The 25628-nt window shown below is 38.5% G+C and overlaps 1 long non-coding RNA gene across 1 annotated transcript in view; it reads left to right on the top strand.

The window, feature by feature from the left end:
* Positions 1–13070: 13070 nt before the first annotated feature.
* Positions 13071–25628, top strand: part of LOC148115515 (uncharacterized) — a 52506-nt gene continuing 39948 nt past the window's right edge. Inside the window, exon 1 of the long non-coding RNA XR_015732648.1 lies at positions 13071–13104. This is a non-coding gene — a long non-coding RNA (uncharacterized LOC148115515). The remainder of the gene's footprint in view (positions 13105–25628) is intronic.

The raw sequence follows: 25628 nt of genomic DNA, 5'->3' as shown, positions 1-25628 counted from the left end.
AAAAATAAAGCTTTTCAGTAGATTCTGAATGAAAAATTCATGAGCTAAATGATATATGGGGAAAGATAATTTTATCAGGATTTCTTTGCCAGAACCAACATATCCCTGGGAAATATTAAACCTTTAGAGGTTGCTGTATCTGTTATGCATGATTTCTCAGGTTTTTTTTAAAATTCAGTTTTGTACTATCAAAAAATGTTTGCAATTTCCTAATCCACTTATCTCTCCATTGTTACATAATACTAAAATAAGATAAAAAGTAGGCATCATGACGAAGAGATTAATACTTGGCATTTCTCTCCAGGGAGCAGCAAAAAGATAGTGTACAGAAAACCTTTTCCTCTCATCTAATGGTAGTTGAGATATTTGCAGCCCAGATTGTAGGTCTACACTAAATAATAAATGGTCATGACTCTTTCCACAGATAGGTCTTTTCTACTAGAAAGAGAGAACAGCTTATCTGGGGCTGCTTCTGCAAAAGACAATCTCTTTTTTATTCCACCAACAGATCAGTTGGTGTCAATGGACAAACAAGCAATGCAACACCAGTAGACCAATCAGTTCCCTCCTAATTGGTTTTATTCAGAACCTGCTGAGAAATGTTCTACAGTATTGCAGTGTTATCTAAGCCCATAAACACTTTATACTGGATAGGAGAGTACAATGGCCCATTTGTTCTACAGCCACCAATGCTTTTCTTTTTATTACCATTACTTAGTACAGACAACCCAGTGCTCTTAATGAGATTTAAAAAGGCTGCAAAATTGCTTGCTTCCCATTCGTTATGTGCCACTGCAACACAACCAGTCAGCCTAGGAGAACTTCATATAATTGGACAAAGAAAACCTGTTGAATGCACCCAAGCGTTTAGCATCCATTATATGGGAGGCTTCGTTTTAGGCAGCTGAAATACTGTATAAACATATTTTCCTTCCTGTCTAGGAACCAAATGAGTTAAACCCACAAGAGAATAATAGTAACTCTTCTGACAACTTGCAGAAATAAAAGAAATCAGAGAAGCATAATGGCTTTGCTGAGATACCTGTTGCTGTGGCTTCAATAACACGTGGCAGCAGAATTTCCATCAAATTATCTAGGCTGGGTTTGATTATACTTGGTGCAGAAATCTTGCTTTCTTTTTTGTCTCCCAAACCATTTCCATTTATGCATCTCTTAAACTGTGAACCACAAGACACATGCAACAATTAGAGAAAAATATGTAGTAAAACTTATAGCAAACAAAATCACATTCCTTTACACTAGGATGCTACATGGTAATATTTATTTTTTTCAATGTTAATATAGATATTATCTATTTTGGTTTGATAATAAATATTCCCCAGCATAAATTCATGTTCATATTAAAATAGGAAGGACGAGCAAACTAAACTGGAAAATTTCCAACACTTGGGACTACATCCCATTGCCCGGTGCGTGTGCGTGACCGGTGCAAAGAACAGGGCATTGATGGCAGTGGCTTTTTCAGTGTGTTCGTGACCTCTGGTAGTTTTCGGCGCAAGAAGTCTCCAGCCAGCCGCCGCTGCTGGTTTGGTTCCAGCTGGCAAAGAGGCGGTGGCTGGGAGGTTTCTTGCAGTCGCATCCAAAAAGAGAACTTGCCTTCCCCTCTGCCACCAGCTACCACAGTACAGAGAAGAGCAACAAAGATGATTAGGGGACTGGAGACTAAAACATATATAGAATGATTTCTGGAATTGGGTAGTGTCTAGTTTAATGGGGGGAAAATGACTAGGGGTGACATGATGGTAGTCTTCCATATTTATTTTTATTTATTTATTGATTTGATTTTATTTATATGCTGCCCTATCTCCATAGTACTCAGGGCGGCTCACAACAATAAAATATCCAAATAAAAACGTGTTAAAATACATATTTAACCCCCCCAGTCCAGGTTGAACAGCCATGTCTTTAAGTTGCGGCGGAAGGTACGGCATTCAGGAGCCAACCGGAGCCCCAGAGGAAGTTGGTTCCAGAGGGTGGGAGCACCCACAGAGAAAGCTCTACCTCTAGGGGTCGCCAGTCGACACTGTCTAGCCGACGGCACCTTGAGTAGGCCCTCCCTGTGAGAACGCACCGGGCGATGGGGAGCTGTTGCTGGTTGTAGATGGTCAGACAAATATCCTGGACTTAAGCCATGTAGGGCTTTATAGGTCATCACCAGCATATTGAAGGGGTATCCAAAAAGAAGAGGGAGTCAATCTATTCTCCAAAGCACCTGAGGGCCGGACAAGAAACAATGGGTGGAAACCAATCAAGGAGAGAAGCAACCTAGAACTAAGGAGTAATTTTCAAATTGTTTTTCAAAAACAATTAATCAGTGGAACAGCTTGCTTCAGAAGTGGTGAATGTTCCAACACTTAAAGTTTTGAAGAAGAGATTGAACAACTATTTGTCTGAAATGGTATAGGGTTTCCTGCTTGAGGAGGGGGTTGGACTAGATGACCTCCAGGTCCCTTCCAACTCTTATTCTGTTATTCTCTCTCCTCTTTGCTTTCTCTGTTGAAGTTCCTCATGCCTGCTGCTTAGCACAACTTCAAAGTTTCCTGCTCTATTATGGATATACTGTCTTCCTCACTGGTCAATATTAAAAGTTTTGAAAAATCTAAGAGAACACCTCCATCCAAGTCCTGCCACAGGTCATTTATGGGAGTGACCAATGTCATTTTGATCCCATGCCCACTGGTTTCCAATTAATTGAGTGCAATTAATTTTGATCTTTAGAATCCTATACAGTTTGGAACTCAAACTGTTCCAGAATATCTTCAACTATTTTTGATTTGCTTGATGTATACGTCCTGGAAGAATCTGTTAGTGTTTTTCTACTTTCACATGGAAAAAATGGATGGAGGCTCAGAGACACTATTCTTCTATGTTTATACCTGTGGAAGGAAAATACCCTTCTCCCAGAGGTGTGATCAACTCCCATTTATTTGCTTTTCAGAAACTGATGAAATGGACTTATTTAGGAGAACCTATGAGTTATGAGATATTATCTTCAGTTTATTCATTAGTTTATTTTTTGATTTGTTATGGCTGTTTTAGTGAATGCTATTGTACTTTTTATTTTTGAATTATAATTATACCATGGATATTTCAATGTATTTGATAAATTACAGAAAGTCTTGTTAGAGCAAGTAAAAATCCAATGAAGGAATAAAGGAATAAACTATGTATGTTTCCCAGAAAATTTATTTTATTTTATTTATTTTATTTTTCAATTTATATACCACCCTTCTCCCTGAGGACTCAGGGCGGTGCACAGCCAGAATTAAAAACATGAAATACAAATATTAAAAACAATTAAAATCTATATAAATTTGGCCCAAAATTTAAAAAACCACAAACCAATTAAACATTTAAAAATTTTTAAAAATTTCTTCCTAAGCCAGCCCGGCTTGCTGGAAAAAGTGGGTTTTAAGGGCACGGAGGAAGGCACTGAGGTCTTGGATTCTCCTTATCTCTGGGGGCAGCTGATTCCAGAGGGTAGGTGCCCCCACAGAGAAGACTCTCCCCCTGGGGATCACCAGCCTACATTGTTTGGCTGATGGCACCCTGAGGAGGCCCTCTCTGTGGGAGCGCACGGGTTGCTGGGAGGTCGTCGGTAGCAGCAGGCAGTCTCAAAGATAGCTAGGCCCTATGCCATGGAGCGCTTTAAAGGTGATAACCAACACCTTGAGGTGCACCCGGAAGACCACTGGGAGCCAGTGCAGCTCGCGCAGGAGCGGTGTTACATGGGAGCGCCATGCTGCTCCCATCACTACCCCGCTGCTGCATTCTGGACCAGCTGGAGCCTCCGGGTGCCCCTCAAGGGGAGCCCCATGTAGAGAGCATTGCAGTAGTCAAGGCGAGAGGTGACGAGGGCGTGAGTGACTGTGCACAGGGAATCCCGATCAAGAAAGGGCCGCAACTGGCGAATCAGGCGAACCTGATAAAAAGTCCCCCTGGTTACAGCCGTCAGATGTTCCTCCAAGGACAGCTGCATATCCAGGAGGACTCCCAGATTGCGAGCCCTTTCTGTGGGGGCCAAGGACTCGCCCCCAATAGTCAGTGATGGAGTCAACTGACTATATCGGGTGCCGGGAGCCACAGCCACTCAGTCTTGGAAGGGTTGAGCTTGAGCCTGTTCCTCCCCATCCAGATCCGCACAGCCTCCAGGCACTGAGACATCACTTCAAGGGCATCATTGGGGTAGCCTGGGGTGGAGATGTACAGCTGGGTGTCATCAGCGTACTGATGGTATCTCACCCCGAAGCCACGGATGATCTCGCCCAGCGGCTTCACATAAATGTTGAACAGAAGGGGTGAGAGGACCGATCCCTGCGGCACTCCACAGACGAGAGGCCTCGAGGTCGACCTCTGCCCCCCTGCCAACACAAACTGCGACCGGTCGGAGAGAAAGGAGGAGAACCACCGCAATACGGTGCCTCCCACCCCCAACTCTTCCAGCCAGTGCAGCATGATACCATGGTCGATGGTATCAAAAGCTGCTGAGAGGTCTAACAGGACCAGAACAGAGGAGCAACCCCTGTCCCGAGCCCTCCAGAGATCATCAACCAACGCGACCAATGCCGTTTCCGTGCTGTGCCCAGACCTGAAACCCGACTGGAACGGATCTAGATAAGATGTTTCCTCCAGGAATTGTGGAAACTGTCGCGCGACCACACTCTCAACAACCTTCGCCATGAAGCGAAGGTTGGAGACAGGACGATAGTTGGCCAATATTGCCGGATCCAGGGACGGCTTCTTGAGGAGAGGCCTCACCACTGCCTCTTTCAAGGCAGCGGGGAAGTAATCCTCACTCAACGAAGCGTTGATAACACCCTGGAGCCAGCCTCGTGTAACCTCCCGGGAAGCCAGTACCAACCAGGAGGGACACGGGTCCAGTAAACATGTGGCCGTACTAAGTCTCCCCAAAATCCTGTCCACATCATCGGGAGTCACAGCATCAAACTCCTCCCAGAAAATGGGTGTTCATGTTTATTTTTGTAGAAAGACTAAAACACATTAGTTTATAACATGTGTTGATGTTCTTTTATTATGTATACCTGTTATAGCTTTCTATATAATTAGAAATGAAATTAAATTATTTTTCAACATTCTGCATTGAAATAATCTTGATTGATCATATTCACATGTGACCTGCAAACAATGTTTTGCCATGTTAAAGTATACCTTTAAAGCATTCAGCAAATTCTAGTTTCATTTAAGTTTAATGTCCTTGGCATCTGTACCATTCAGATTATTATAATAATATTGGCTTGAATATATATACAGCATTTGGCTTGTTCTTCTCTTTTTGTGATTAAAATGAATTATGGCCAAAACCTGGACAGGTGAAATAGTAAAACAACCCTTTTTTTGACAGTCAGAAGCTCTTGACTGTCAAGAGTTTGTAACTCTTACAGTTTAGAAATTCAGTATGAACACACAGAAATATAAAATCTGGCACATGTTAGATTTTTTTTTCTTATTGTTTTAAACTGACAGTTTCTAGCACTATCACTAGGCTTTGAATGGATGTTCTGCTCTGTTTTGCCCTTCTTAATCTGAGGTGGACAAACAATAAAATGTTGATAGGCTCTCCAAGCAGTGCTCTCCTAGGGTATAAGAAACATTTAAGTGTTTCAGGCCCTATTTGACAGAGATCAAATTAGGGTTATGAGGATTTTCCAGATCAGATTGTACTATACATTTGCCTTTTTTCTTTCACAGGATTCTGTGTAGGAGATCTGGCACCATCACCTTCCAAACACTACCCTCTCTGAAAAAGAAAAAGACTGAAAAATGCCCAATGGTTTTTAATTTGCTAGGAACAATAACTGTTGAGGTATTCCTGGCATATACCCTTTCTTAAGATGGCAGAGAAATAAAAGGCCTTTTTGGAGTAATATTGCTACTTTTTAAATGGACAACTATGGATTTCTAATAGCAAGAGCTGAGAATAAAATGAATTCCCTTGCTGCCATATATAACTCTTTATATTGAGCAATGGGAAAGCACAGAAGCACATTTGCCCTTTAAATATTCAGATCAATGCTGTCTTATTCGATGACTTTCTTTTTCAAAATGGTCTTTCTCAGAGCCCAGCCCAGAAGCATGCCTTGGTTAAGCAAGAAAGTGTAAGTTTAATGTGTTCTGAAAGACACAGGGTACTTAGTAAAAATGCTCTATTCTTGTCAGCAAAATTTTGCCCTTGAAGTCTGTGAAGAACAGAGATCATGTGAAGCAAATATGTTTCCTAGCAACTGGACTGAACAGGCCTGTTTAGAAAAATGAAGATTGGCAAAAGAAACATTAAGCTTCTTGGAGCCAAAATTTCTTGATGCTGTTTTCATCTGACAAAGAAAGATGTCCTAATTTAAAAAATAAAACAAAGCCCTTTGCCAAACAACATATATCCCAAAGCATTCAATGATGTCATTGTTTAGTGAGTAAAAAAAAATGTATTTCTCCCTTTTTAAATCTTTCTTCTGAACCATAAATATGAAACTAGGAAAGAGCCGAGGTGGCGCAGTGGTTAGAGTGCTGTACTGCAGCTACTTCAGCTGACTGCCAGTTCAGCAGATCAGCAGATCAAATCTCACTGGCTTAAGGTTGACTCAAGGTTGACTCAGCCTTCCATCCTTCCGAGGTGGGTAAAATGAGGGGGCAATATGCTATTTAATATACTGTCGATTGTTGTAAGCCGCCCAGAATCCTTGGAGAGTGGGCGGCATAGAAATATGATTAATAAAATAAATAAATAATAAATAAATAAACTATCTATTAAATCCTTGTAGAATTCAAGATATTAAGACTTGTTCACAAAAAGCGCTGCTCTAAACAATTAGAAATGTTGGATAACTGGATGGTGTATTCCTTGACAGCACACACAAAAATGTGTAAGATAAGAAACTTTGCAAATTTATCTACACTTAAAAGTATTTTATTTCTGTATTTAATTTGTATAGCTGCCCATGTCATAGATGTGTCTCTTGAGGCTCACAACAGTTTAAAAATATGGCCTTGCAGAAGAGTGTTAAGACCTGGCTCTGCCAATTGCATATCCCTCCCCCAACACCCCCGAGAATGGTTGGTGGATTAAGGGTGTTCCCTTCATCTTTTTAACTCTGACTTTTTAACTTTCTTTTGAATGGGTTTTATAGTTTTTTTTATCTACAAACTTCAGTAGTCAGATGAGCAGTGTATGAATCTGATAACTAAGTAAAAGTTAATTAAGTAATAGCAATAGCACTTAGATTTATATACCACTTTATAGTGCTTTACAGCCCTCTCTAAGCGGTTAACAGAGTCAGCATATTGCCCCCAACAATCTGTGTCCTCATTTTACCTACTTCGAAAGGATGGAAGGCTGAGTCAACCTTGAGCCTGGTGAGATTTGAACTGCCAAATTGCAGGCAGCCTGCAGACAGGAGAAGTAGCCTGCAGTACTGCACTCTAACCACTGCACCACTGCGGGTCATAAAACCATATTTAAAATCAAATTAAAAACCATAAAACGATCAGTGGCAGAGTTACTGTTAGATCAGTGCAAAGGCAGCAGGTGAGAGTCGTTAGTGAATTCAACATCTTTTTATTTCCAGCAAAATGTGACTGCGCTCTGCCGGCTGGGGTGCTGGAGCTCGCCTTTTAAGGAGCTCCAGGCAGACCAGCTGGCCAAGACAGCAAGTTAAATCTCCCACAGTCCGGACAACCAATCAGTGGTGAGCATGAAACCTTATGTAGATTCTAGCCAATCTGTGGTGAGCATGAAAACTTATGTAGATTCTAGCCAGTCTGTACATAACACCCCTCCCCTCCTAGAATGAACAGTGTCCAATCCCCTGCCTACGTATGTGACATAGTCCTCTAGGTAGGCGGGGCCCGCCAGCTTCCTACTGGCCCTGCGCAGTTCACTTGTCCCCAGGATCTTGGCTGCAGCGGTCGAGTCTGGTGTTCCTCTGGCTGCCTGGGAAGGAACCTTCTGGAACTCCTCGGCCTGCGAGTTGAGTTCCGGCCTGGTTCCTTTGGCTTCTGAGACCGTCGCTTCCCGCTGGACACCCTCGATCCCAGAGGAATGGTCGTGGCTCTGGTTGGTAAGTAGTCCTTCATCCTTCGTCGCCAGTGTTAGATCGGTGCAAAGGCAGCAGGCGAGAGTTGTTAGTGAATTCAGCACCTTTTATTTCCAGCAAAATGTGACTGTGCTCTGCCGGCTGGGCTGCCGGAGCTCGCCTTTTAAGGCCAGGCAGACCAGCTGGCCAATGACAGCAGGTTAAATCTCCCACGGTCCGGACAGCCAATCAGTGGTGAGCATGAAACCTTATGTAGATTCTAGCCAATCCGTACATAACAGTTACAGTCTATTCAGAATTTTCCAAAAGATCAGTAGAGTTTGGGTAATCTAATCTCCAGAGCGATGATATATAAAGGGCAGGCATCATGACAGAAAAGAAGCTCTTCCTGGACTCCTTAATAGAGCAGACTTGTAACATGTCTCTGCCAGACCTGATGGGACAGGTAGATGTAACAGGAGAGAGGCAATCCCTCAAATAACCTGTTCCCATGCCGTATAAGGTTTATATGTCCTTACCAGTGCTTGAACTGAAACTAGCAGCATATTAGCAATTGGTGCAGTTGCTGAGCATATCTATATGGATTGGAACTGAACCCGAAAGAAGGAGATAAACCAGCACAATCCATTACCATGCACCTCCAACCTCCAGTAGCTGATCCAGAAAGACCCAATGGTAGATAGCATCACCGAGAGATCAAGAAGAACAAGGAAATATGCACTAGCCCCATCCTGCTTACATCAGAGGTTATCCAAAAATATGATCAGTGCTGTTTGAGTCCCATATCCAGGATCTGAAACTTTACTGAAAAGGATCTAGTATAATATCTAAGGCATACTGGTTAAAAGTTGTGAACCCACATTCAATCTGCCTGATCACTGGTTCCCACCAGTCTTGCCACTTTGACTGCAATCCTTGGAGGTCACACCCAGCACCTTTTATAGAAATGTTTCCAAATTGTTTATGCTGGGTAATCCAGACAACTCCTTGCTTTGTGGATATTCTGGATGACTTGACACCTTTATGTAACCAAAGTAGTTACATAAAGAAATTTTTGTGCTGTTCCTTTTCTCTTTCAAAATTCTGTACAAAATGTACCTTCTATATTTTGCCTGTAGATTGAGGAAAAATTTGGGATTGGTGTCATTGCATACAAGTCTTTGTTCTCGCTGCTCTCTCTAATATGATAAGCTCCCTGTATTTGCCAGTGGACTTGCATATGGAAGCCAGCCAGAATAGCTGTCTGTAATGCAAAGCCAAAATCTATGTTGTCTGTTGAAATATACCAAGTGTATTTTACTTTAATATCTGAGCAGTCAGTTCTAACTAATCCAGTATGTTTACACATTTATGCCTCATTCACTGTGCTTTTAACAATCTATTTGATTGTTCTTTTCTTTATGCTTTTCTTTATTTTTCTACCCTACAACCTTTTCATAGAACATAGAATCATAGGCTGGAAGGGACCTCAGAGGTCTTTTAGTCCAATCTCCTGGTTGAGCAAGAGACCTTAGACCATCCTGGTCAAATGGGTGTTTTTGAAAACTTCCAGTGACGGAGCAGTCATAACTCCAGATGGTGGTGGTGTGTCAAGCTATTCCATTGATTAATTGCTCTCATTGTCAGAAAATTTCTCCTTCTAGGCTGGATCTCTCTTTAACAAGTTTCCATCCACCACTTCTTGTCCTGCTCTCTGATACCTTAGAGCAAATCTGGCTCTTTTACAACTTTTACAACCTGGCTGTCTCAGGAATTCTGGGAGTTGAAGTCCACAGGTTGTAAAAGAGCCACATTTGCCCACCCCTGCCCTAGAGAATAAGTCAATCCCCTCTTCTCTGTGACACCCCATCAAACACTGGAAGACAGTTATTATGTCCTCCCTCCCCTCCCAATCCTTCTCCTACAGTGTTGCATGTTCACTGTTGCTAAATGAATTGTTTTTGTAGCAATACAGCATTCAAAGTAGAATGGTAAAAAAACTTTAAAATAGCAGTTGCTCCCAGACAAGCCCTGTGACTCAATAGTGACTTCAGAGTGTTTTCTTACCTGAAATTTGCCTCTTCAAAAATAATTGCTGGGACTTCTGGTTTGACATTGTGGCGGGATCAGACCCAAGGAGCGGGGTTCAGCGAACTCGCGCCAAATCCTCCTCTTTAGAGGGCCCCACAAGGGGCTAGTCACCTATAGGGGTGACGAAGAAAGGAGGGGCACCCTATAGGTCATAGAGAGCAGTGGCTCTCCAGCTGGACCCAGGGATTCCCTCCCATCCAAAGTAAGAGGTGCTCCTGGTTAGTTAAAAGGCAGATTATGGGACAGAAACTCTACCTGAATTAATGGATAGGAATTCAATTTGTTTTTGACCTTTGTCCATGTAAAGATAACTCTTGTTATGTAGAGCTTTCTCAAGGATAGGACTATATTTATCTAGGTATATCTGTCCAGGTTGTTCAGTCACCAAATAGGTACTCCTGTATTTTTTATTGTACCTGTTCTTAAACATATATGATCAAGCAAGGATTATATATATATATATATATATATATCTTCTTTATACTAACAGGGCATCCTATATGGTTCATTATCGACTGAGTAAAAAAGCTTCTGATTCTATCTTATTTTTTCTTACTGTTCTAATCAAAGGCAGCAAATGATAAGTAATGTATAAACAAATGAGAGAACAAGAAAAATACTAAAATTTACATGTAGTTTTATGTCTTTGTCAAAGCATTCAGTTTGAACTTGACATCTACCTTTAGTTTTACTTCCTGCTTGCTTGGCAAGAAATATCCACTAGCTAACTTAACCATCGTTTTCTCAATTAACCCAATTTTCTGATTACATAAGACACTTTAAATGTATAGAATTGGTCTATGCAGTGCAGTTATGGTAAGACTGGTCAGCTGGTGGTTCAGTGTGTCATTTAATACAATCCATAGGCTGGAGTAGAGGAGTCCTATTACCTTAGGATTGTATGACTCAGATACAAATCCTGCAGGCCCATCAAAAGTTGCTAGAAAAGTGTATTTCTAATATAAGGGGAAAAGTTTTAAACATATAAAGTATATAGCATTCCAAATGCATTTACAGATTTAGTTTTTGGTATGGTTCTACTTATTATTTTCTCTAAGTCTATCCCCTTGTAATTTGACTCCCAGCAAGGTACCCCAAAACTAACTGTTATTGTTGGGTATGGGGAAAAAAAGGTTATGCTTCCCTAGGTTAGAGCTAAACAGCAAAAGTTAAATGGAGCTGGCTGATTTAGAAAAATCAGCGAGAGCAAATGGAGGAACTAATTTCTGGACAAGAAGAACATGGTGTTCCAACATCTTTGAAAAATCAGCCTCCCTCTATGGAGCTACTAAACTAATGCTTGACATTTGAACAAATAGAAATGACAGCTGCTGATCTGATTGGGGAGTTCAGCCAGCTTTGAAAGACTTTGATGACATTAGTATGATTAGCTTGTAAATGGCAGACTACAAGGAGAGGAAAATATGTCCAAAGATTTTGAACAGTTAGACTTTTTTTCTTTTCGCACAAAAGTCAGTGGAGTCCTGTTGAAAGCTATTGTGTGACAAAACCGTTTCCATTTGGAATTTCTGACCTGTAAAACCTAATTTTGACATTTCCCTCCAGGTTTTGACTACTTATAATAACTGAGAACTGCTGTGAAAAATATCGGTGATTATTCTGTAACCACTCTCAAGATCTCAGCTGAAAGGAGGTTTAAGCATTTTAAAGCCACTCAATAAATGTAATTGCTTTGGAACTGCAAATGCACTTGGCTGAAGTTTTATCTATGCCATATTTAAAGAAAAAAGAGAGCAAAATGTATGTGCCACACCAGCCTTTTGCCTTGGCAACAAAATGGAAGCATTGAAGTAGCAGAAGGCCAGACCTCCTGCTGGTTTCTATGGAGACAGCTGGGCACTGCTGGACACTCGTCAGTTCCACTGATTTGTATTGCAAGCCAGAGAACTCAGGACAAAGATGGGCAACAGTTAAACTCCTGTGTTCTTCTGCTGAGGGAACGAAGAGCACGGAGGGAACGAAAAGGCCCAGGTGACTTTTTAGCAGGCTCAAAAAGAAATGTTTGCAGTGTTGGGCCATCCGCGGTGTTGCAATATAACTTGAATTGATATAACCAGGTGGGAGAGTCAATAAGGAAATAAACCTACATTGAAATTCACATCTTTGATGAGCAGTTGTGATCTTCCACTCTGTTGCAATTCAGAGTATACATGAATTATTTGAGTCACAGAGTTGTATGTGACTCAAAGATTAATTGTACATAGTTATATAAAAATATAATTTGGAGGGTCAAGAGCATTATTGGTATTTTTAATTTATGTCAGTTCATTTACTGAAGTTCAAATATAGTTCTGCATATTTCACAATATTTGCTGCAGTTATCAAGGCATTCTGCACTCACGGGCATACATTTTTATATCCACCTCTATGAGAGATTTATGGATAACATGAAAGTGTTATATTTGGCTAATTTATAAACCAAACTGGTTTTAAATTGCAACATTCATCTGAACAGAAGAGTAGTTAGGATGGAAAGGATATTTAAATACAGACATTTGGTCAGAGCTCTATTTACTGGAAGAAAATTTAGTTGCTCAGAAGCCCAGCGTTTGAACTAAAACCCACTAATGATGGTATTGAAAAGAAATATTTTAATATTTCTTTATCCTTTTGTAAAATATGAGTGAATAAACAATCAATATAGTCACTGCAGGTGCTGCTACCACACTACAAGTCACTACACTTGCTGTTAGTAATATGGAATGTATTTGCCTGAAAACCCTATTTGCCTGCTGAGAGGGAATGCAAGAAAGCCCATGAAATTCGCTTAGGGAACAATAAGATACTTGACAATTAATCATGAGCTTTTTTTTTTGAAAACCTAGACAGCCAACCTAATCTCTTAAACATAAAGCAGATAAAGTTTTTATGCCACTGTGAAGTGAATGTTAAAAATCTTATTTTATTTGTAGATTAAGTGTCTACAGTTCTAATTCTGAGAAAGGTAAGTTTTTGAAGTCCAGATGTCTATGTTCAGGACACGTGGAGTGAGCTGACTGATGGGGACATGAAAAGGTATCTTCATTTTCAAATAAAGTGTGGAAATGTCACAAAATAAAACATAGTAAATAAAAAACAAAGCTGTTGGTGAGAGATTTCATACAGATCACTAGCATAGAGGATAACTATGCTACAGATTGAAAGCAAAAGTCTAGGTACCTCAGTTTTCCAACAGGCTGACAATGAACTTGAAAGCTTCATTAAAAAGTATGAGGAAAAAGGGCTCAACTTAAAATGTACGTGTTTCTGGAGGCATTGTATAAGCTATGTCTGACTCCATTCAGAATTCTATAACTAATTCAGATGATATGTTCTATCTATGGAATGGTCTACCCGACTCTGTTGTTACATCCTCAAACCCTCACAGCTTCAACCTTAAACTGTCTACCATGGACCTCACCCCATAACTAAGAGGGCCGTAAAGGGGGGGGGTGCATAAGCGCGCCAGCGTGCCTACCATCCCTGTCTTACTGTCCCCATTTATTTGTATTCATTTCCCTCGTTCATGTCCATGTTTATTAGTTGTTTGTTTGTTTGTTTATTTATTTATTTAATTGTTTGTCAACAAGTACAAGGAAACAGGTATAGTATAGACATGAATACATGAAAAAATGGCACAAATACTGTTGAAGAGTGGACGCTGAAAGTAACGAATTTAGCAGAAACGGTGAAACTTTCAGCGTATTTGAAGGACTATGCACAAGAAAGATACGTATCGGAATGGAGAAGATGGATTGATTATATTCAAAATAAGTATCAGACAAGAAAATATCAAATAGCTTACGAATGAATGTTAAGTTTTAGAAACATTATGTTACCTATAGTGGAGTTAAGGTTTCAGGGGGGGATTTTGTAGTCTAAGGATAGATAGGTTAATTTAGCTTATGATTGTTAACTGAAATACCCTGTATTTTGCTCTGGGAAATCTGGGGGGGGAGGGGGGGATGCGGGGAGGGAAAAGGGTGGGGGGAATACTGGGGGAAAAATCTTTTTTTTTTCTGTAAAACTTTTCAATTAAAAAAAAATGGCACAAATAAATGGATATAAATAGGCAAAACATAGCCATAAACACATAAAATGATTACATATAAATAGGGACAGTAGGACAGGGATGGTAGGCACACTGGTGCACTTATGCACGCCCCCTTAGGGACCTCTTAAGACAGTTTAAGATAAAAGGTATGGGGGTTAGAGAAACTAACAGGATCAGGTAGAGTGATCCAGACGTTTACTACTCTATTGCTGAAGTCAATATTTTCTGCAATCAAGAGTTGAGCATATTACATTTAATTTGTATCTATTGATAGCCCTTGTGTTATTGCGGTTGAAGTTAAAGAAGCCATTAACAGGCAGGACTTTAAGGTAGATAATCTTGTGTACTAAGCTTTGATGAGTTTATATTCATACCTGCTATCTTGTACATGTTTGACAAACTAATAAATAAAATAAATAAATAAAATATTATCTCAAAGACACTAGCTAAACAATTTATGTAGAGGGAATTTCTATTGTTTTACAGGCCTCCTACCGAGGCCATCAATGGTTCCTGAATATCCCATGCCTGCCTGTTTTACATAAAGCTAAGCTATTTGGTCACAATAGCTTCAATTGGTAAATCAACTTTTTCCTATAAATGACATACTTATTCCCTCATGACATACATCCTCTGGAGTTGTATCGTTTGATTCACAAACTATATGTCTCCATGAACCACAACTTTTTGAACTACATTGATAATGGCTGTGTTTACTCCATTCAAAGTGGGATGCAGGGTCAAATTGTTAGTGTAACAGTCAGGCTTATTGGCATTCATGCTTCTCAAAATCTAAAAACTCTGATTGTAGAATGTATTCTTTCTGAATATATGGATGTGCTGTGTATTCCTTTCCATACTTATTATTTGCAAAACAATTCATTATCCACGGTCAAATATATACATATTTAAATCTTCAGTCTCTGTAACTCTATATAAGGACTTGGTTGACCAAGACTTGACACTCTTCACTCTTAATACCAGGACAAAAGTGACACAATGTAAGTTACTAACTTTACTTAAACAGCAGTTGGATCATCTCCAATTGTTGGTGTGTTCTTGAGTTTTGTCTCCACAGCTTCGTTTCTTTTTTATATGCTGCTTCTCATATCTATATTTTTCTCATCTCGATATTTTGAATGATGTTTTTGTTAGGTCTGTTTCCTTTGAAAGCTCAAAGCATAATATGCTGTAGTGTCCTGTCTTTACAGTTGTACAAAAAATCATTATAGGTAGATTAAAGAAGAGTAATTAACTACTGTATTTTTTGGAATATAAGACGCACCTTTTCCCCCCAAAAAAGAGAGTGAAAATCTGGGTGTGTCTTATACTCCAAATGTAGCCCCACCCAGCTTCTCAAACGGAGGTTTCAGAGGCTGAAAAAAGCATCAGAAATGAAGCTTCAGAAAAGAAGCCCCCAAACAGAGCTTCAGAAAAGAAGCCCCCAAACAGAGCTTCAGAGATGTTTTTTTCTGAAGCTCTGTTTCTGAGGCTTTCAGAGGCAGGAAAAAAAGTTTTTTCTGAAACAGAGTTTCAGACGTTTCAGAGGCAGGAAAAAAAAGCAAAAAAAAAAAAAAAGCAAGGCACAGAGCTCACAACCAAGGACCCTGTTGCTAAAATTCACCTCTGGGAACAACTGATTGGGGATATTCCAGGAGACCAATCCACCTGCTAATCAGCTTTTTTCATATTTTCCTCCCCCAAAACTAAGGTGCGTCTTATACTCCGGTGCGTCTTATACTCTGAAAAATATGGTAATTCCACCTAATTTCATTGCCAAGAACAAGACTCAAAGTTCTTTGGTCTCTGTGTACAACTGTAACCATTTGTAAACCCAACCAGACTAAGAAACCAAAACTATTTAGGACAGTACTATTTTTATTATAACAGCTACAATAATACAATCTTACAAGTCTGAATCGGCTCCCTCCTCCTTTACTTTATCTTCATGTGAACTAGGGAGGGTCTGTTTGAGAGGTTTTCTCAAGTTGTTTCTTTTGCCTGAACTCAAGCTCCTTTTAACTGACCATTTCCTTGGTAGTAACTCTTTCTCTTGGCCTTCAAGGCCATACCTTATCCTCTCTACTGTTTTCAAAATTAAAATAAAGCATGAAGGGTTTTTTCTAAAAAGGACTTTAGAGATTTATTGTAGAACTATGATTTAGTAGATCTTCCTGATAGGGTCTGATAGAATAGGAGAGAAAAGAGGGTTGTTTTCATTTCATACATGCCCACTTCAAAGGAAATGTGAGACATGCTCTCTGGTTTTGAAAACAAACATTTCCCTTGAATGGAAATGGCTCATTTTCACTACTTTTATTTCATCTTGTGGATTCATGCTGTTCTAACATTCTGTGCTAAGGATGCCTTGGGAGCTTTGCCACTAACTCTGACTATGCATTAGGCTGTAAAGCACCCACTCTCCCAGAACACAATTTTTGGTGTTTTGTTTTTCAAAATGCAGCTGGTGCCGGAGCTCTCAAATTTGTTCCAGCTGCAGTGCTCATGTGACATGGCTATTAGCTTGATTGGTAGGCTAAGCAAGATGTTTTAAGGACAGTTTAATGCGATAAATTATTGTGTTGCAGGCTGGGTTTAAAAATACTTCTAAGTGAAACAACTGCTTATAGAGTTCTAGAAAGGGTCCACTGTGTTAAATCACCTGACTTCCTGGCTTTGTTCAAGAAGGTTTTTTTTTTCTTCTGTTACTTTTGACCTCTCAAAAATATTTCTATCATAATGTTTCAAGGACAGATTATGATAGAATCTATCACATAGATTCTGTATATACAAAGGGATTAGTGAACTTGAAGTATTATTATGTAGATGAGAAGAAAAAGACACTAACTGGATGTTTTGGAGCATCTGCAGGTTCTAAAATTTGGGAACGGGAGCATCAAAGATATAATCAAAGGTTTCTAACCGGATGCAAAGAAGCAAAATATATTTGTCTGTGTGTATATATATATATATATATATATACATGTGTGTATACACACCCACCCACACACACTGAATATAAGCAGATGAAAGAAAGGAAAATCAGTGCCTTATGTACAGAGCCCTATATAACAGAATTCAAGATTCAACAGTCCTTGGAGAGATGGAGGATGCTAGTGCTTTTAATGCTCAGAAAAATGGCAGAATGACCCTAAAGGAAATATGTTGTTCTTTAAAAGTTCACTGTGCTCTCATATAAAAAAAAAACCCAATAAGAACAAGCAACTCTATTGAGTCTTGTATAAAAATATTACAAATAGATGTGAGGAGAATCCAGGGGCAAGAAAAAGAATGATCTGAAGACTTAAATGAACAACAACCTGCTTTCAGCTAAGTGGTAGTTGAAGAATGTCAGCATCAGTGATGAGGATGAGGAAGATGAAAACTGACAGTAGTGCTGGGATGAATGTTATCTGCCTGAAATTTTGCGAACTATGGACAGCCAACATTCTTCAGCCGGCAGCCCATTGTTCATCTGGGGGATACATTAGGAAGAAGCAGTTCAGAAAAGACTGTGACAGACAATATTGGGATAAATCATATTTGATCACTGTATGGCTTTGGGCTATATTTGTCCTCAGAGACTCTTTAGCTCACCAGTCTGTTAGTATCTATTCCTCTTCACTCTCACTTGTCTTCTTCCTCCTGATTTATCAATGAACTTTACAACACACCAATTTTACCATGTTTATGTTACTATACATGGATTTTGTGACAATAACAATCACTCTTGATCTAGATCAAATTTCTAAATATTCCAATTCCTTACCACTCCCACAAACCTATTTCCCCCCCCCCCGCAATCTTCCTGCTATTCATGGAACAAAATCATCTCATTCATTCCTCAAAGAATGCTGGAGGCTTTGAGGGAGCCATTTAAACTTGGTGATTAGAAAGTCTGAAGTGTACACATAATCCAGGAAACATAACTAGGTTTAAAACCACCATGCTGAAAATAAAACATGCTCATTCTCTGAGTAAGGGCATGATGCACTTGGATCAGGAGAGAATTAACAATGCGTCATTACATCACTTGACCCTTCCTCATTGACAGACAGCAAGAGGCATGATTTGGCTTCTGCAGTCAAAGTTTGGAAGATGTGTTCTGTACTGCCAACTCCTCTAATAGATGGACCTTCTTTTTAAGAAACTCTATTCCCCCTCCCCCTTTTTTTGGAATATTATGTAACATAAGCTAAATGAAGCAGTCGACTGGAGTTTTAGTGTTCCCACAGTACAGTTGACTGGTGAAATTAATTAAATTAATTAAAATCTATGTAAAATTTGAGGAAAGTTCTGAGATTGCCAGATTTTGTGGAAAAACAGTCATTCATTAAATCGTATAGCATCATTTCTAAATCAGGAGGAAGTAGGTAAATTGTTAAGATGCTGGCTTAGAAACCAGAAGATGATGAATTCTAGTCCTGCCTTAGGCATTAAAAGTCAGCTGCGCAATTTTAGAGTCGTTCTCTCTCAGTCCAAATCATCTCACAGGGTTGTTAGTTTGAGGAAAATAGGAGGAAGGACTATTATGCAGTCCCACTGTGTAGAATTACTTGTAATAAAGGTGGAATTAAAAAATTTAAATAAAATAAAATAAATGTGAATGTATCACTTTCTCTGTACATCAAGGAAATATAACTACAGGGAAAAAATATGCTTGTGCATAGATCTATCCACATGTTTATAAGCATGGGTGGTTTCAACTGCATCATCAAGCATTGCTTCAACCTTAGGGGCTGAATTGCTTGTCCATCCATGGATCACAGGAACATGAGCCTTGACATCGTATAATGACATAGTATAATGTAGCTTCTTATACATCTGTGATTTGTTCTGAGATTAGCCAATAGGGTTTGCTTCAGATTCAGAACATTTCTCAAATTATCCAAACAGGTTTTTCCCAGAAAGGTTGAAACAACTGCTTTGAACTCTGAAGAGACCAGTTCAGAGTTGAATGTTTTGCCACTAGTTAGCAGTACACAATCTAGCAGCAGAGGAGAAAAGTGATGACAAAAACAATGTTATTAGAATAATTTTTCATTCTAATATGTTTAGCACTGAATGGGGTTGATTTTTTATCCATATTCCAGTGGATAAAAAAAAAAGACTTATTTAATCCTGCTCTTAAAAACAAGCATGTAATGTTTAAACTATTAGTAGGTTAAAAGAAGTTTCCATCATCCAGTATACTTCTAAATAAATCCTTTTTTCTTTTCTTTTTCTTTTTTTAATTACAAACTTTATTGAATTTAAAAAGATAAAATTATATAAAACATTCACAATCTTAACGATACAATCAAAAATATTAACAAACAAACATAACAAACTAAATATATGTAGTGCATTTAAATACAAATATATACAATAACTTTTTTTCTTCTTTCATCTTAATTTAAGCATATTACAGGACGATAGAACGAGAGGGGGCTTTGGCCTGCCAGCGTGGGAAAAATATTATAAAGCAGCGAGTATGATATGGATTAAAGATTGGGTTAATTTGGATAATCAAAGAATATTAAAATTGGAAGGTCACGACTTATTGAAAGGGTGGCATGTCTTCATGTGGAACGCCGGAAACAAAACATATAAACATTTCAAAAACCATATAATAAGAAATTCACTAATTGGCACTTAGTTGGAAATCAGAAATAAACATTACATGAAGGTGCCCGGCTGGGTATCTACACTAGAGGCGGCAATGCACCCCAATACACTAGTTAATCAAAAATTAATAAGATATAAAGAATTATTGGATTCTCATGGAAGATAAAAAACAAGGCAGGAATTTAGAGACCAAGGTATAGAAATGGATTGGTGGCCCTATTTACTAATACAAACTAGATACAATAAAGATAATGAGGGAGGAGGAATTGAAATAAATTCCAACCGGTTAGATAAATTATTAGAAGCTAAAGATGGAAAAATGATCTCAAAGATTTACAAATACTTATTAGAATATGATCTGGCAGAAAATATAGTTAAAGGTCAAATGATAGCCTGGGCAAGGAATAGTGGCAAAAATATACAATTGGAAGAATGGGAAAGAGCATGGGAAAATAACTATAGAATAACAAAAGCAGTAGCATACAAGGAGAACCATTACAAGATGTGGTACAGATGGTACCTACCTCCTGCGAGATTGGCGAGAATGTATGCAAACCTTAATCCAATGTGCTGGAAATGTAAGCAAACACAGGGAACCTTTTATCATGTCTGGTGGCTTTGCCCAAAAATTAAGAAATATTGGATAAAATCAAAATTTGGATAACAGAAATAACTGAGGAAGATATTGAGCTAAAACCAGAAATCTTTTTGTTAGGAATGCTTAAACAAAACATTACTTTTTTCAAATTAAAACTTAAAACAAATTTACAACAACATGTGACATGTAATTGTTGTTAATCCTTTTTTAACCTAGATTTTCTTAGGTCAACCAATCACAATATTAGTATTGGTAAATAGTTCGATTTAATGCCCATTTAGGATTTAATCCTAAATTCCATAATCCGTGTTATTTATTTCAATTATATTTTCTTTCAAGTTATTGAATAGCCCCAATCAGCTTTTCCTAAAAGTGAACTTTAGCAATAGGTTCATTGGTTGTGAGATCTGCGCCTTGCTTTTTTTTCAGCCTCTGAAAGGAGGTTTCAGAGGTTTTTTTCAGCTTCTGAAACCTCCAATTCAGAGGCTGGGGGGGGGCTACATTCGGTGTATAAGATGCACCCAAATTTTCATCCTTTTTTAGGGGGGGGGAGAAAGATACATCTTACACTCCGAAAAATACGGTAAATCAGTGCTCATAAAAAATAGGTACTTTGATTTTTCTGTCTTATGTTTAAAATTCCTTTTACCTCACAAAACATACCAAAGGGCTTTGAAAAATCAGAGGTATACTTGTACACCTACTATACATGTGATTAATTTTTTTGTTGGCTTGACTATTTGTTTCTGTTGTTTGTTTCTGTTTCTGCATAATGGAATAATCAGATTTTGAAAGTGTGCTCCTTATGCACAGGGTGGCTGTTCTAATCAATCCAGGACAGTTGGAATGATACTGTATCTTTTAATCTGAAAAAAATCAATGCAGTAGTTTAACTTTCTTTTTCTAGTGCTTTATTACACGGTACAGTGTGTTTTAACAATGTATGTTGGCTGTTTTTGTTTTTATGGAATGGACTTTCATTTTTATACATTTTGTTTTTTGATGTTGTAAAACCATAATTTAGCATAATATAGAAGTGATAATTCATTTGAAAGACAAGTCCATTTGGTTTTCTTGACAAAGAAATTATTGTCCATTGTTTTCTAGGATTTTTCCCCCTTACCTTTGTAGCCTAGTCTAGCAATTGCCAATGTCCTGACAGTCTACCAAAATATTAACCAGGTCTGACCCTATTTATCTTTCTGAGTTTAGCCACTCTCATTCTGGTGCTGCTACTTGCTGAAGCAATACAGAAACCATAAATAAGACTAGTAACACATGGCAAAAGACAATCTGACGGGAAAATATTTTTATTGTAATATTGAGACCAATTCCATGAATGAGTTGCGTTTGTCTGCAGAAGGAATTCCACAAAATAGAGCCTACCATGATCACTAAAACATTCAATATCTCTGAAGGACTGCAGACATAACAGAAACAGTTACTTTGGAATTGCATAGGAAATTATAACAGGTGCTAATAGGTATTCCATTAATGGGTGATTGGAATAATGAAGCCAGAGAAAGAGAGGAAACTAAAACATAATTCAGGTGATAAAGTTATGCAGAGATAATTATTTGGGTTTTTTGCCTCAAGCAGTATAAATGTACATGGTATATTCATAGGCACTTGATTGACTTCTTTGAAATCAACCGTTATAAAACAGAAGGAGGAGGAGAAGGGCGAATCAATAATCTGGGAAATTTCCAGTGCATCTAATGGAATAGATCACAACTTATAAGTATCAAATATGAGTTAAATGTAAAAAAATGAAGAAGAGAACTGTGATGGCCAAGTAGGACCTGAGGAACATACAACCAGAATACAAGATCAATTTAAGGAACAGAATTTAGTATGATTAACTTATGCTAAACTAATAAGCTATGGTAAAAAATAACAGATCTCTTGAAAACCGAAACAGGGAATAAAAACATAAATGCTTCAAAGATACAGTAGTGACCAAAATTGTGGAAACATTTTGGGAAAAGTACATTTTCTAAAACTAGCTAATAACACTACTTTTTTTGGAGTAGTACCATAAAATTATATATCAATGGAAAGATAATTTAATCAAGAATGTAATGCAATAACTTTTATGAAGGATTTGCTATTAGAATAGCAGTTACAGTATAAAGAAAAAAAGTGAAACACGCAGAAAAAATGAGATATAACAAATTATCACCATGCCAGTTAATACTTAGTTGGGTAACCTTTAGCATGAATTACGGCCTTACAACATCTTCCCATGGAGTGAACCAAGTCTTTTAGTTCTGCAGCTGTTATAATGTGAAACGAAGATTGAATGATTGCTTCTATTAACTGGGTTTTATTGCTGGGTTGCTTTTGACTAACAACTTTCTTTAGACGGCTCCATAGATTTCCAATTGGGTTAAGGTCTAGGCCATTCCAGCAGTGGAATATAATTATCTTGAAACGCCAAAAAAAGTGGTGTTCTTAGCCATCAAACCTCAAAAATACACTTTCCCCAAAAAGTAGTAGCAAGCATCCTTGTTCCGAAGCAAAGAAAAGATAGAAAATAAAAGTCTTGGGCAGAAAAAAGGTCAAGAAAGGATATAGGGGTGTCTGCAAGGCATGGTTAAAAAAAAGTCAGGATAGTGGCTGTGATGATGTAATTGAAGCTCCATCTATTTTTTAATGTGCATTTTATGTAGGTTATATCAGTCAAGAATATCAATAAAAAGGAATATAACAAGAAAAGAAAATCAAGATTTAAAAAAACAACAAATCACAAATGTATAGCTAGATAGAAATAATTTGAAGTTAACATGGAAGAAATTAAATAGAGGCACATCTGATTGAAGGAATTACATTTATACCATTTAGAAATGTGATTATATAATAGCAAAAATATTTGCAGAGAAAGAAGAGGACTATATCCACGGACTAACTCCACAAGGAAGTGAAATATGCCTGGCAGGCTATCAGCTGTCAAGAGAGAAGTATTGGGTACAGATGAAGTGTCCACGGAATTGTTTAAAGTTGCAGAAGTTAAAGTGTGGTAGTGGTTTGGTATCATTAGATATGGGACAAGATTGCTGGTCAGAAATTGGTGTATGGACTGTATTTAGAGAGCTTATATAAATTGGATAACGAAGAAAGCACACAGATACCAGAACTTTCCTTTGCTTTATGGACTGTGCAGTTCATGCTAGAATGTGAATGCTATTAAGGCTAATGGGTTTGTTGACCATCTGATTATTCTTCTGAGGAATCTTTATGGTAAACAAGCCACTATAAGAACAGTAGGAAAGGTGCTGAGACAAGGATGCTTATTGTCACTGTATCTGTTTCTTGCAGGTTGCACTACAGCACCCTGTCCCTCAACTTGTGTATAACTTACAGCAGGGGTGTCAAACTGAAGGCCCAAGGGCCAGATCTAGCTGGCAGGGTACTTAGATCTGGTTCACAGAGCCACCCTGGAAACAGTGAAGGACTGGTCTGTGGTGCCCCTGCCAGTGAAAACAGAGTTCTGTTTTTGCTGGCAGAGTGCTTGGGCCACCAAAAGCACCCGTGACACAAATGATGTCGAGCTGGCCATGCCCACTCTGGCCATGCCCACCTGGCCCCCGAGGTCAAACACCACCCTGATGCGACCCTCAATGCAATCAAGTTTGACACCCTTGGTTTACAGCCTTCCAGGGGCTCCCTGCTTGAGGTAGCCCATGCTCCTTACCTGAGACTCTCACTGCTTCCTAGTTAACCATATACATGTCTTGGGGTTACAATAGCAACCCAGGCTGCCTGGATTGCATCAAGTGATGTAGTTACGTGATGTCCTGCTTTACAACTGCATCACTCACAGAATCCTGGTCCAATTTGGACTAGAGTTAGTCCAACTCTAACTTGTGGACTACCTGTAATTCAAATGGGAGGTGACCAAGGCATGAGTGACAGAGTAAGGTCCCCAGCCCAGGAATGGCACATGAGATGAATTGTTGATTTACAGAAAGTATGAAATAGTGAATTTATTTTATTTATGTTTCTAGACTGCCCATCTCCCTCAGAACTCTGGGTGGTTTGGAAGGGCTCTGGGCTTGAATTATGGAGTATTTTGAACAAATAAGTTGTTGCTGAATAGATAAAAGCAATATAGAATAAAAATAGCACGTAAGAAAATAAACAAAATTCTTAGTGAATGGTTCAACACTGAAAAAAGAGTAAGACAAGAATATTTGTATATAGCTGTTGCTAAGATGATGGCTGAAAAAATTTTTACTGTTATGTGTGGTAGATTGCATGATGCAAAGAGGAGTATGGATATCTGAAAAATAATATATTAAAATCCATGGGATGATTAACAAGTATGTGTGGTAATGTAAGCATAGATAGAGTAAGTTATGAATGGGTGATCACTGAATATGGATTTGAGCTTTTAATTTGTTTGATATATATCACAAAATGTCATTTAGCCTAAAAAGAAATATCATCATGAAGTGTGTGTGTGTGTGTGTGTGTGTGTGTGTGTGTGTGAGAGAGAGAGAGAGAGAGAGAGAGAGAGAGAGAGAGAGAGAGGGAGGGAGGGAGAGAGAGAGAGAGGGAGAGACTACCAACCAGGAGAAAATAAATTTAGAAAAGTTTATTTTGAAAATGGAAAAACTGAAATGGAAAAAAAATGAGTTAATAACAAAATTAACGTTTAGATGTGTTGTGAATTTAAAGTTGATGGTAAGTAAAAAAATAAAGATGGTGGATAGTTTTTTTCATGGACTCAAGAACAGATAGAACTGGGTATTGCGATAGATCTTGGGCCAGGATGAAAAAGTCGTAATGCTTATTAATATCTGGAAACTATTAATACAATTTTGTAACCAAATTGTTATGAAGGACACTGAAGGAGGAGAAGAGGAAATTAGGAATTTCTCTTGACCAATAAAAAGACAGGCATTATTTGGCAGCTCTGGAAATTTCCACGGGAAGAAGGATAAAATCTTTTCTGGCTTTTTCCATGAAACTTCATGATAGAGGGTAAAGTTGGAGAAAACTGAAAACCACAGAACAAAAGGCTGATGAGTAATTACATCAACAATAGCTTAATGGTGGTCATGTCTCATTCATTTATGCCGAGGAAATGTTTGAGATGGTTCCACAAACTCAGCCATTCTAGTCTGAATAAATAAGGCTTCTTACTTTGTTCTTTGTCCACTGAAATAGCATCCTTGGATTGGCTCACTACCCCAAAGACTATGAAGAGACAATAACATCTAGACCA

This window comes from Pantherophis guttatus, chromosome 2 (genome assembly GCF_059756535.1).
Source record: "Pantherophis guttatus breed Tessera chromosome 2, ASM5975653v1, whole genome shotgun sequence".
NCBI classification, from domain to species: Eukaryota; Metazoa; Chordata; class Lepidosauria; order Squamata; family Colubridae; genus Pantherophis; species Pantherophis guttatus.
This window is presented reverse-complemented; position numbering and strand designations above follow the sequence as displayed.